The following is a 14,249-nucleotide window of genomic DNA, read 5'->3' as shown; positions in this document are numbered from 1 at the left end:
GTCCTTCATGCTCTCAAGAATTTCACTTTCGTCCATCGTCCTCAAATCCCTGTGAAAGATTACTCCCTTACAGGTATTTGGGCCAATAGGAATAGTTACTCTTACTCGAAGATCATGAATTTGCGTCAGCTTAAGTAAATCCTTAATCTGGGAGTTGTATTGTACTTTAACAAGGAGGCTTCCATCTCGCAATTTTTTGACAAAATCAAAGTCGCCGTCCACTTGACCATCAAGGACCTTTTTGATGATAAAGGGGTTCACGTTCAAAAGCGACTGATTTTCATTCACGCATTTTACATTCGCGAACCTTGCATTCTGGGTGGGGATTTTGAAAATTGGTCGTCTCGTCTTGTCATTAGTGGGGTTACCATTGTTCGTCATCAGATTAGTCGTAGAAGGGTCTTTAGTCGTCCCTCCTCCTTTAGGAGGAGAAGGGGTAGCCGGGGTATCACTCATACTGGGTATCGGACCAGGTCCGACCCCTTTACTCAAAATCGTAGTCCTGAAGGGACAAAAAACCTCTTAACTGTTGTTATCAACCTAACAGCAATAGCTAAGAGAGTAAGGCAGTTTTTCGTCCTCTACCCCCTCAGTGGAAGCCTGGTTGCGTTCTCCAGTACCACAGAGGGATCGAGTTATGTGTGGGACACTTCCTTACCGCCGAACTTGCCTAGGCGAAGGACGGTAATTCAATGCCCACCCCCCAAGCGAATACGGGAGTTCCGAGGAACTCCGGTAGGCTCAGGAAAGTCACATTATAAGGGAGAGATTTCAGGACCAAAGAAAAAGTGCGCCCAAATGACGCCCCAGACTACTGGGCCTCCCTACCCAGGGGTCAAAGCCACAAGGGCTACCCTGGTGTAGAAGAGAGCTGCGGGTCTGGGGTGGGGTGCTGAATACTACTACTGTAGCCTCGTGTCACCTGCAAAGCAAGAGCACTGAAGGTGCTGGCAAAGCACAAAAAATGTTCTGCAATTACAGGATTTTACTTTACAGCTATTTACGTTAAGAGAACTCAGGAACAACAATGTCAAGCGAGACAAGAGGCCCCGGGCTCCAGGGTAGCTCAAGTGGCACAAGACTTTGTACTTGTTGTTACTGCGTATAAACAAGGTGTTGCCTCATCAAGAGTTCGAACACGAGTGTGGACGCCTTTGTACTTTTCTTTCTTTCTTTGTTGGATTTCTTGGCTATCAACCAGCGGCATGTGGCCAAGGTTATTAAGCCAATGGATCCTATTTATTCTTTCAATCTATATAAGGTCATAAAGTTTTGTCTCCCTTAAAAAAGTGATTACTTTACTGATGATCTTTTCGTCATCTGATAGAAGATTTGATGTTGTTAAATCTTTATTTTTTAATCTGAAGTAATTTATTATTTTGTTTCGTTGGTTATTAAAGTTTTGACATGCTATTAGGATGTGGTCAATGGTCATGTTGGAGGAGCATGTCTGGCACTGTGGAGGGTATTTTTTTTCTATGTAGGGAGTGAGGTGGGTAAGTCTTGAGGCGTTGACCCTAAGGCGGGCCAACACCACCTCCTCCCTTCTATCTTTCCTGTGGGATGTGTCCCACAGTTCTATATTTGGTCTAATTTTGTGTGTGAGTTGGAGGTTGGTCCACTCACTTTGCCACAGGAGATGTATTTTTGCTTTTATAAGAGACACAAAACACCTGAGATCTGTACGAACTATGGTAGTGTCCAGATCGCCAGTTGACCCGGCTGGTTTGTCAGCCTGTTCATTACCATGGATACCAGAGTGACCTGGTACCCATATCAGTTTGATTGATTTGTTGGCACCGTGTAACTTACGAATGATATTACCCAGCAGTTCATTTTTAGTGGTTTCTAAGGATTTAATAGCTTTAAGTGAACTTAATGTATCTGAAAAAATGACTATTCTATCGTGGGTCGTCGATAGTGCAAAGTCTATGGCTTTATCAATGGCAAATAGTTCAGCAAGAAAAATCGATGTATGATTCGGCAATCTAAACTTTAGGTCACATTCAGTCGACCATACACCCGCACCTACACACTCATCTGTCTTGGAGCCGTCGGTATATATATGAAAAAAGGATAGATGTTTAATAAGGATCTCTCTGAACCTCTGGCGTACCTCACCCTCCGGCGCCATGGCCTTGGCTGATGGAAGCCAGGCTTCCATGATAGAAAAATTGGGGGTTTCCCATGGCGCTATATTTGACTGAACCAGGGTATCGATGGTAGAGAGATCTATACCGACTTTCTCGACGAGGTCGTGGAGTCTCGTGGCAAAGGGCCTAATGCCTCCATTGCCATTAGGGTGGCTCGGGTCTCGAGCCACCTTTGCGGCATAGGTCAGTGCTAACTGGCCGCGTCTGAGTCGGAGGGGAGGTACTCCTGACTCCACCTCAAGACGCTCGATCCGAGTACATTTTAGGGCTCCAAGACACACACGCAAACAAGCATTCTGAACAGCATCCAAACCTTTCAAACTTGTTTTCGATGCCGAGCCATACACGATTGACCCATAATCTACTTTAGACCTAATCAGGGCTTTATATACCATTAGCAAAGACTGTCTATCAGCTCCCCATTTATTACCAGAAATGCACTTTAATAAATTTAGTGCTCTTTGACATTTATTTTTTAACTGACCAATGTGGTCTTTCCAATTGAGTCTACTATCAAAAAGTAGCCCAAGAAATCTTGCAGAATTTTGAATAGGTATTGGGTGGTTGTCTAGAGTTAGCCTGATGTTCGGCTTCCTCCTATGTGAAAAAATTACCCCAATACTCTTTCTAATGGAAAACTTAAAACCCCACTGGAGGCCCCAGTTATGAATCATATCCAGTGCCAATTGGATGCGATTTGCTGAGAATTCTGCATTATTGCTGGAATGCCATAATGCACAATCATCAGCGTACAGTGGGTATTTAAGATTCCGAGGAGGAGCTGGTAAGATGTCATTGATCATACATAGAATTAGAGTTGGTGACAAGACACTTCCTTGTGGGACCCCGTTTGCCTGGACAAAAATGTCCGAAAAAGTGACATTGTCAGAAAACAATTTGACAGAAAACGTTCTGTCAGAAATTTTGTATAAAACAAGGCAAGTTTCCACGTAATCCGAAAGCATAAAGTTTTCTGAGTAGGCCATATCGCCATGTCATGTCGTAGGCTTTTTCTATATCTAAAAATACTGATATCAAAAAATCTTTTTTGGCAATTGCCTCTTGAATATGACTGTCCAGCTTTACTAGTTGATCGAGAGTTTAGCGTCCCTTTCGGAAACCGCACTGCTCGTCAACTAGTAAATCACTGGAATTTAAGAAATGCAATAGCCTACTGTTAACAATTCGTTCCATGACCTTGCATAAGCAACTTGTCAACGCAATTGGGCGGTAGGAGATGGCAAATCTGGGATTACCCCCTCCTTTCAATATGGGAATGATGTGGGCGAAGTGCCATGAGTTTGGAAAAGTGTGGCTTTTCCAAATTTCATTGTACACTTCTAGCAACTTAATCATGTCATCATGATTAAGATGCTTTATCATCTCATATCGAATCTCATCGGGGCCTGGGGATGTTCCTCTACAGGCTTCTAGGGCTCGGACAAGCTCATTCATTGTTAGATCTTGGTTGTAATCAAAGTCATCTCCTGTGGCAAAGTGAATTGGTTGCAGCTCAGCCGCTTCCTTGATGGGAAGGAATGCGTGATGATAGTTTGCTGAGCTGCTTGTATGAGAGAACTGCCTGGCGAGTGCATTAGCAATGTCTCTAGGTGAATCCAAGTTTTTACCCTCTTCAATGATGTTATTTATTTTAAAAGATGTTTTTTTCTTATTGATTTTATTGATAGTGGACCAAACCTCTGATGTTTTTGTGTTGCTGTTAATAGTAGAGACAAAGCTCCGCCAGGAGTCTCTTTTTGCTTGTCTAATTACTCTACGAGCCCTAGCTCTTGCTTGTTTATAATTGCAAAAGTTCTCATTTGTGATGTTATTTTGGAAAAGCCTGTAGGCCTTATTGCGTCGGCACAGCGCCCTGCGGCAATCTGGTGTCCACCATGGAACTCTATGCTTAACGCTATCTGTCGAAGTTTTAGGAATGGATAGCAAAGCTGCTTCTAAAATCGAATTCTGAATATTGTTTACTTTATCATCAATGGTTTCTCCTACAAGTTCGAGCTTGACGCTCCTTGTGAAGGCGACCCAGTCTGCTCTTTTTACGTTAAATTTAGGCGCTGAAGGCGTTCTCACTGTGTCGCATGAATATTTAATCAAGATAGGAAGATGATCGCTTCCCAACGAGTCGTCAATGGTGTGCCACAGGCACTTGGCTGCTACTGATGAAGAGACCAGTGATAAGTCTATAAAGCTCAAATTCCCGGTATTATCGTCCACCCGCGTGGGACTACCATCATTCAGAAGGACTAATTCAGACTCGTTAATCAGCTTAACTACTTGCTCACCACTACCATCCACCCGTAGGGAACCCCATAACGTATGATGAGCATTAAAATCACCTAAAATTACTTTATTTTGTGGCAGACGTTCCTGAAGAGCAAAAAGCTCATCATAGATTATCACTTTATCAGGCGGACAATAAACTGAACATGTAGCCAGATACGTGTTATTGATTTTTACTTTGCATGCGACAAACTCCAAAGTAGAATCAATAGTCACTTCTGTAAAAGGGAGGCTTTGGTGGATGTACATGGCGACTCCGCCTCCACCCCTACCCTCGCGATCCTTCCGACATAAATGGTAGTTCCTGAGCGATACGACCTCGTCAGAGACGAGGTTTGTCAAATGAGTTTCTTGGAGAACTATAATATCGGGAGCATAGGACGAGGCTAATAATTTAAGGTCATTTACTTTAGATCTAATACTTCGACAGTTCCATTGTATAATGGTTGACGCGATGATTACGTTTTATGGGGTTTGGAAGTGCCTTGTCCACCAGTTTTTATTTTCTTTTTATGGGAGGGAGGCGCCTCCTCTCCCTCGCTTCCCGGGGACCTCTCACGGGATGGTTTGGAGACAGAAGCCTCTATGTCCTGCACCTCCTGGCGAGGGAGACGACTGACAGACTGCGACCTGCTTCTCTCTCGAGAAACCGATCGCGAGCCAGACGAAGTCCTCACAGGAGTAGCCCGGACGGGGAGGTGCGCTCCGGACTGTGATTCGGTATCATCCTCCTTATGTTGTTTAGGCTGGGTTGATGCAGTCATTTGATCGACCAATTTTGTCAGTTGATATACTTTTATATTTAATTCTTTAACGGTTTGTTTGAGTTCGGCAATTTCCTTATCCTTAGCTGCAAGCTGTTGACTGACATCACTTGTACTAGGGGTGTTGCTAGTTACCGCTGCAGCATAGGAAGTATCAGGTTTGTGTGTCAAACTTTCCACTTTCCTCTTAGCTTCAGTATAACTAACTTCATGCTTTCTCATATATGCCAATGTTTCAGTCTCCTTCTTCAGGATGCTGCACTCGGCAGATCCTGAATGATGGGGACCTTCACAGTTAGCACATTTAGAAATTTTGCTACTACATGTGATGGTGTCATGGGCTTCAGCACATTTACGGCAAGTGAATTTAGAAGAATCTTTGTCAATACATCTTAATGAGGTGTGTCCGAATTTTTGGCATCTGTTACAATGCATTGGCTTTTGGACATAAGGTCTTACTTGTACACGTTCATAACCGACGTTGACATATTCAGGGATTTTATTCAAGGCAAAAGTAAAAAAACACAGTCCAGTTTTCGTTCGCACATTCCCGTCCTTCTTGGTCATACACCAAGAAGGTCCACTACGTCTTGGTCCTTCATGCTCTCAAGAATTTCACTTTCGTCCATCGTCCTCAAATCCCTGTGAAAGATTACTCCCTTACAGGTATTTGGGCCAATAGGAATAGTTACTCTTACTCGAAGATCATGAATTTGCGTCAGCTTAAGTAAATCCTTAATCTGGGAGTTGTATTGTACTTTAACAAGGAGGCTTCCATCTCGCAATTTTTTGACAAAATCAAAGTCGCCGTCCACTTGACCATCAAGGACCTTTTTGATGATAAAGGGGTTCACGTTCAAAAGCGACTGATTTTCATTCACGCATTTTACATTCGCGAACCTTGCATTCTGGGTGGGGATTTTGAAAATTGGTCGTCTCGTCTTGTCATTAGTGGGGTTACCATTGTTCGTCATCAGATTAGTCGTAGAAGGGTCTTTAGTCGTCCCTCCTCCTTTAGGAGGAGAAGGGGTAGCCGGGGTATCACTCATACTGGGTATCGGACCAGGTCCGACCCCTTTACTCAAAATCGTAGTCCTGAAGGGACAAAAAACCTCTTAACTGTTGTTATCAACCTAACAGCAATAGCTAAGAGAGTAAGGCAGTTTTTCGTCCTCTACCCCCTCAGTGGAAGCCTGGTTGCGTTCTCCAGTACCACAGAGGGATCGAGTTATGTGTGGGACACTTCCTTACCGCCGAACTTGCCTAGGCGAAGGACGGTAATTCAATGCCCACCCCCCAAGCGAATACGGGAGTTCCGAGGAACTCCGGTAGGCTCAGGAAAGTCACATTATAAGGGAGAGATTTCAGGACCAAAGAAAAAGTGCGCCCAAATGACGCCCCAGACTACTGGGCCTCCCTACCCAGGGGTCAAAGCCACAAGGGCTACCCTGGTGTAGAAGAGAGCTGCGGGTCTGGGGTGGGGTGCTGAATACTACTACTGTAGCCTCGTGTCACCTGCAAAGCAAGAGCACTGAAGGTGCTGGCAAAGCACAAAAAATGTTCTGCAATTACAGGATTTTACTTTACAGCTATTTACGTTAAGAGAACTCAGGAACAACAATGTCAAGCGAGACAAGAGGCCCCGGGCTCCAGGGTAGCTCAAGTGGCACAAGACTTTGTACTTGTTGTTACTGCGTATAAACAAGGTGTTGCCTCATCAAGAGTTCGAACACGAGTGTGGACGCCTTTGTACTTTTCTTTCTTTCTTTGTTGGATTTCTTGGCTATCAACCAGCGGCATGTGGCCAAGGTTATTAAGCCAATGGATCCTATTTATTCTTTCAATCTATATAAGGTCATAAAGTTTTGTCTCCCTTAAAAAAGTGATTACTTTACTGATGATCTTTTCGTCATCTGATAGAAGATTTGATGTTGTTAAATCTTTATTTTTTAATCTGAAGTAATTTATTATTTTGTTTCGTTGGTTATTAAAGTTTTGACATGCTATTAGGATGTGGTCAATGGTCATGTTGGAGGAGCATGTCTGGCACTGTGGAGGGTATTTTTTTTCTATGTAGGGAGTGAGGTGGGTAAGTCTTGAGGCGTTGACCCTAAGGCGGGCCAACACCACCTCCTCCCTTCTATCTTTCCTGTGGGATGTGTCCCACAGTTCTATATTTGGTCTAATTTTGTGTGTGAGTTGGAGGTTGGTCCACTCACTTTGCCACAGGAGATGTATTTTTGCTTTTATAAGAGACACAAAACACCTGAGATCTGTACGAACTATGGTAGTGTCCAGATCGCCAGTTGACCCGGCTGGTTTGTCAGCCTGTTCATTACCATGGATACCAGAGTGACCTGGTACCCATATCAGTTTGATTGATTTGTTGGCACCGTGTAACTTACGAATGATATTACCCAGCAGTTCATTTTTAGTGGTTTCTAAGGATTTAATAGCTTTAAGTGAACTTAATGTATCTGAAAAAATGACTATTCTATCGTGGGTCGTCGATAGTGCAAAGTCTATGGCTTTATCAATGGCAAATAGTTCAGCAAGAAAAATCGATGTATGATTCGGCAATCTAAACTTTAGGTCACATTCAGTCGACCATACACCCGCACCTACACACTCATCTGTCTTGGAGCCGTCGGTATATATATGAAAAAAGGATAGATGTTTAATAAGGATCTCTCTGAACCTCTGGCGTACCTCACCCTCCGGCGCCATGGCCTTGGCTGATGGAAGCCAGGCTTCCATGATAGAAAAATTGGGGGTTTCCCATGGCGCTATATTTGACTGAACCAGGGTATCGATGGTAGAGAGATCTATACCGACTTTCTCGACGAGGTCGTGGAGTCTCGTGGCAAAGGGCCTAATGCCTCCATTGCCATTAGGGTGGCTCGGGTCTCGAGCCACCTTTGCGGCATAGGTCAGTGCTAACTGGCCGCGTCTGAGTCGGAGGGGAGGTACTCCTGACTCCACCTCAAGACGCTCGATCCGAGTACATTTTAGGGCTCCAAGACACACACGCAAACAAGCATTCTGAACAGCATCCAAACCTTTCAAACTTGTTTTCGATGCCGAGCCATACACGATTGACCCATAATCTACTTTAGACCTAATCAGGGCTTTATATACCATTAGCAAAGACTGTCTATCAGCTCCCCATTTATTACCAGAAATGCACTTTAATAAATTTAGTGCTCTTTGACATTTATTTTTTAACTGACCAATGTGGTCTTTCCAATTGAGTCTACTATCAAAAAGTAGCCCAAGAAATCTTGCAGAATTTTGAATAGGTATTGGGTGGTTGTCTAGAGTTAGCCTGATGTTCGGCTTCCTCCTATGTGAAAAAATTACCCCAATACTCTTTCTAATGGAAAACTTAAAACCCCACTGGAGGCCCCAGTTATGAATCATATCCAGTGCCAATTGGATGCGATTTGCTGAGAATTCTGCATTATTGCTGGAATGCCATAATGCACAATCATCAGCGTACAGTGGGTATTTAAGATTCCGAGGAGGAGCTGGTAAGATGTCATTGATCATACATAGAATTAGAGTTGGTGACAAGACACTTCCTTGTGGGACCCCGTTTGCCTGGACAAAAATGTCCGAAAAAGTGACATTGTCAGAAAACAATTTGACAGAAAACGTTCTGTCAGAAATGAAATTTTGTATAAAACAAGGCAAGTTTCCACGTAATCCGAAAGCATAAAGTTTTCTGAGTAGGCCATATCGCCATGTCATGTCGTAGGCTTTTTCTATATCTAAAAATACTGAAATCAAAAAATCTTTTTTGGCAATTGCCTCTTGAATATGACTGTCCAGTTTTACTAGTTGATCGAGAGTTTGGCGTCCCTTTCGGAAACCGCACTGCTCGTCAACTAGTAAATTACTGGAATTTAAAAAATGCAATAGCCTACTGTTAACAATTCGTTCCATGACCTTGCATAAGCAACTTGTCAACGCAATTGGGCGGTAGGAGATGGCAAATCTGGGATTACCCCCTCCTTTCAATATGGGAATGATGTGGGCGAAGTGCCATGAGTTTGGAAAAGTGTGGCTTTTCCAAATTTCATTGTACACTTCTAGCAACTTAATCATGTCATCATGATTAAGATGCTTTATCATCTCATATCGAATCTCATCGGGGCCTGGGGATGTTCCTCTACAGGCTTCTAGGGCTCGGACAAGCTCATTCATTGTTAGATATTGGTTGTAATCAAAGTCATCTCCTGTGGCAAAGTGAATTGGTTGCAGCTCAGCCGCTTCCTTGATGGGCAGGAATGCGTGATGATAGTTTGCTGAGCTGCTTGTATGAGAGAACTGCCTGGCGAGTGCATTAGCAATGTCTCTAGGAGTATCCAAGTTGTTACCCTCTTCAATGATGTTTTTTATTTTAAAAGATGTTTTTTTCTTGTTGATTTTATTGATAGTGGACCAAACCTCTGATGTTTTTGTATTGCTGTTAATAGTAGAGACAAAGCTCCGCCAGGAGTCTCTTTTTGCTTGTCTAATTACTCTACGAGCCCTAGCTCTTGCTTGTTTATAATTGCAAAAGTTCTCATTTGTGATGTTATTTTGGAAAAGCCTGTAGGCCTTATTGCGTCGGCACAGCGCCCTGCGGCAATCTGGTGTCCACCATGGAACTCTATGCTTAACGCTATCTGTCGAAGTTTTAGGAATGGATAGCAAAGCTGCTTCTATAATCGAATTCTGAATATTGTTTACTTTATCATCAATGGTTTCTCCTACAAGTTCGAGCTTGACGCTCCTTGTGAAGGCGATCCAGTCTGCTCTTTTTACGTTAAATTTAGGCGCTGAAGGCGTTCTCACTGTGTCGCATGAATATTTAATCAAGATAGGAAGATGATCGCTTCCCAACGAGTCGTCAATGGTGTGCCACAGGCACTTGGCTGCTATTGATGAAGAGACCAGTGATATATCTATAAAGCTCAAATTCCCGGTATTATCGTCCACCCGCGTGGGACTACCATCATTCAGAAGGACTAATTCAGACTCGTTAATCAGCTTAACTACTTGCTCACCACTACCATCCACCCGTAGGGAACCCCATAACGTATGATGAGCATTAAAATCACCTAAAATTACTTTATTTTGTGGCAGACGTTCCTGAAGAGCAAAAAGCTCATCATAGATTATCACTTTATCAGGCGGACAGTAAACCGAACATATAGCCAGATACGTGCCATTAATTTTTACTTTGCATGCGACAAACTCCAAAGTAGAATCAATAGTCACTTCTGTAAAAGGGAGGCTTTGGTGGATGTACATGGCGACTCCGCCTCCACCCCTACCCTCACGGTCCTTCCGACATAAATGGTAGTTCCTGAGCGATACGACCTCGTCAGAGACGAGGTTTGTCAAATGAGTTTCTTGGAGAACTATAATATCGGGAGCATAGGACGAGGCTAATAATTTAAGGTCATTTACTTTAGATCTAATACTTCGACAGTTCCATTGTATAATGGTTGACGCGATGATTACGTTTTATGGGGTTTGGAAGTGCCTTGTCCACCTGTTTTTATTTTCTTTTTATGGGAGGGAGGCGCCTCCTCTCCCTCGCTTCCCGGGGACCTCTCACGGGATGGTTTGGAGACAGAAGCCTCCATGTCCTGCACCTCCTGGCGAGGGAGACGACTGACAGACTGCGACCTGCTTCTCTCTCGAGAAACCGATCGCGAGCCAGACGAAGTCCTCACAGGAGTAGCCCGGACGGGGAGGTGCGCTCCGGACTGTGATTCGGTATCATCCTCCTTATGTTGTTTAGGCTGGGTTGATGCAGTCATTTGATCGACCAATTTTGTCAGTTGATATACTTTTATATTTAATTCTTTAACGGTTTGTTTGAGTTCGGCAATTTCCTTATCCTTAGCTGCAAGCTGTTGACTGACATCACTTGTACTAGGGGTGTTGCTAGTTACCGCTGCAGCATAGGAAGTATCAGGTTTGTGTGTCAAACTTTCCACTTTCCTCTTAGCTTCAGTATAACTAACTTCATGCTTTCTCATATATGCCAATGTTTCAGTCTCCTTCTTCAGGATGCTGCACTCGGCAGATCCTGAATGATGGGGACCTTCACAGTTAGCACATTTAGAAATTTTGCTACTACATGTGATGGTGTCATGGGCTTCAGCACATTTACGGCAAGTGAATTTAGAAGAATCTTTGTCAATACATCTTAATGAGGTGTGTCCGAATTTTTGGCATCTGTTACAATGCATTGGCTTTTGGACATAAGGTCTTACTTGTACACGTTCATAACCGACGTTGACATATTCAGGGATTTTATTCAAGGCAAAAGTCAAAAAACACAGTCCAGTTTTCGTTCGCACATTACCGTCCTTCTTGGTCATACACCAAGAAGGTCCACTACGTCTTGGTCCTTCATGCTCTTAAGAATTTCACTTTCGTCCATCGTCCTCAAATCCCTGTGAAAGATTACTCCCTTACAGGTATTTGGGCCAATAGGAATAGTTACTCTTACTCGAAGATCATGAATTTGCGTCAGCTTAAGTAAATCCTTAATCTGGGAGTTGTATTGTACTTTAACAAGGAGGCTTCCATCTCGCAATTTTTTGACAAAATCAAAGTCGCCGTCCACTTGACCATCAAGGACCTTTTTGATGATAAAGGGGTTCACGTTCAAAAGCGACTGATTTTCATTCACGCATTTTACATTCGCGAACCTTGCATTCTGGGTGGGGATTTTGAAAATTGGTCGTCTCGTCTTGTCATTAGTGGGGGTACCATTGTTCGTAGTCAGAGAGTGGTCATGAGTCGCCCCTCCTCCTTTAGGAGGAGAAGGGGTAGCCGGGGAGTCATTCATTCTGGGTATCGGACCAGGTCCGACCCCTTTGCTCAAAATCGTAGTCCTGAAGGGACAAAAACCTCTTAACTTTTGTTATCAACCTAACTGCAATAGCTAAGAGAGTGAATCAGTATTTCGTCCTCTACCCCCCCAGTGGAAGCCTGGTTGCGTTCTCCAGTACCACAGAGGGATCGAGTTATGTGTGGGACACTTCCTTACCGCCGAACTTGCCTAGGCGAAGGACGGTAATTCAATGCCCACCCCCCAAGCGAATACGGGAGTTCTGAGGAACTCCGGTAGGCTCAGGAAAGTCACATTAAGATGAAAAGAGATCAGGACAAAAGAAAAAGTGCGCCCAAATGACGCCCCAGACTACTGGGCCTCCCTACCCAGGGGTCAAAGCCACAAGGGCTACCCTGGTGTAGAAGAGAGCTGCGGGTCTGGGGTGGGGTGCTGACTACTACTACTGTAGCCTCGTGTCACCTGCAAATACAAAGCACTGAAGGTGCTGGCAAAGCACAATGATGGTTCTGTAATTACAGGATTTTACTTTATTTCAATTTACGTTAAGAAAACTCAGGAACAACAATGTCAAGCGAGACAAGAGGCCCCGGGCTCCAGGGTAGCTCAAGTGGCACAAGACTTATTAGTTTGTTGCTACTGCGTTAGACAGGGTGTTTACTCTACAAGAGTTCGAACACGAGTGGGGGCTTTGTACTTGTTGTTACTGCGTTGTAAGTAAGGTGTTGCCTCATCAAGAGTTCGAACACGAGTCGACCCGAGTATACTATACTATACCCTTTTAAAGGTAGAGGGCGCGCAGGCTCTCTGTGAACAAGTTATATCTAAATATCCCCGTAAACAATTAAATAAGGATAAAAATGATTAGAAGATAAAATGATAACTAAAAAGATTAAGAAGTGATAAACAAAAGTACACATATAAAAGAATAAAAGAAAAAGTAACAGACGAAATGCTAAAGAAAACAGAAAACTGGAAAAACAAAGTAAAATGAGGACGAGATAAAAGATTTAAACGAATTCACTCATGCGCACACATCACACAACATAAAAAGGCAAACTGAACATAAAAAGGCAAACTGAACTTAAAAAGGCAAACTGAACATAAAAAGGCAAACTGAATATAAAAAGGCAAACTGAACATAAAAAGGCAAACTGAACATAAGGTAAAACTAGAATTACTGGATTGTCAATATTATATTTAAGGTATATTCACGTGCCGGAGAAGCAGCCGCAATCACTGATCCCGATGAAAGTCTACGGGCCCCGCCACCGGCAACAGAGAGGGATGCAGCGGTTTGTTTCACTACATATACATGTATATATGTACATAAGTGTGTGTGTGTGTGTGTGTGTGTGTGTGTGTGTGTGTGTGTGTGTGTGTGTGTGTGTGTGTGTGTGCGTGTGTGTGATATGTATGTGTGAATATATGTGTATAATTATGTATATATATACATATACACAGATTCATATAAATGCACACACACACACACACACACACACACACACACACACACACACACACATATATACATGTATATACATACATATGCATGTATGTGTATATATACATATATACGTACATATATATACATATATATATATATATATATATATATATATATACATATAGATCCATCCCTATCTGGAGTTATTACATTACTCAGCGTACCAGGCAAGGTCCTCGCTCATCTGCTTTTGGCACGAGTGCGCGACCCAAGAAGTCAATTGTAGACCGTGTCTTAACACTTCGTGTCCTTGTGGAAAGACGACTTGAGTTTCAGCAAGGTATGCTTGCAGCTTATGTTGATCTCAAGATGGCTTTTGACTCAGTGCACCGGGAGAGTCTCTGGAGCCTATTGGGTCTTCGTGGGATGCCCCCTGGGATTATTGGTTTGCTGTAAGGCCTGTGTACAGATACCGGGAGTGCTGTCAAGTGTTGGTAGGGCATCTCTGCCTTTTTCCCGGTGTCTGACGGGGTGAGACAGGGATGTGTCCTGGCCCCAACCATTTTCAATACTTGTATGGACTGGATACTTGGCCGTTCCGACCGGGAAGTCACTCGACGTCTCGGACTGGCCTACGGCGTTATGGACTCACTTAATAGGAGTATTTGGAGCTGTCGGCATTTGACTAGGAGAACTAAGATCAGGCTCTTCAGAGCACTGGTGATCACGGT

The sequence above is a fragment of the Penaeus chinensis genome, chromosome 37 (assembly GCF_019202785.1).
Source record: "Penaeus chinensis breed Huanghai No. 1 chromosome 37, ASM1920278v2, whole genome shotgun sequence".
Classification (NCBI taxonomy): domain Eukaryota; kingdom Metazoa; phylum Arthropoda; class Malacostraca; order Decapoda; family Penaeidae; genus Penaeus; species Penaeus chinensis.
The sequence above is the reverse complement of the archived record's forward strand: the minus strand, read 5'-3'. Positions refer to the sequence as shown.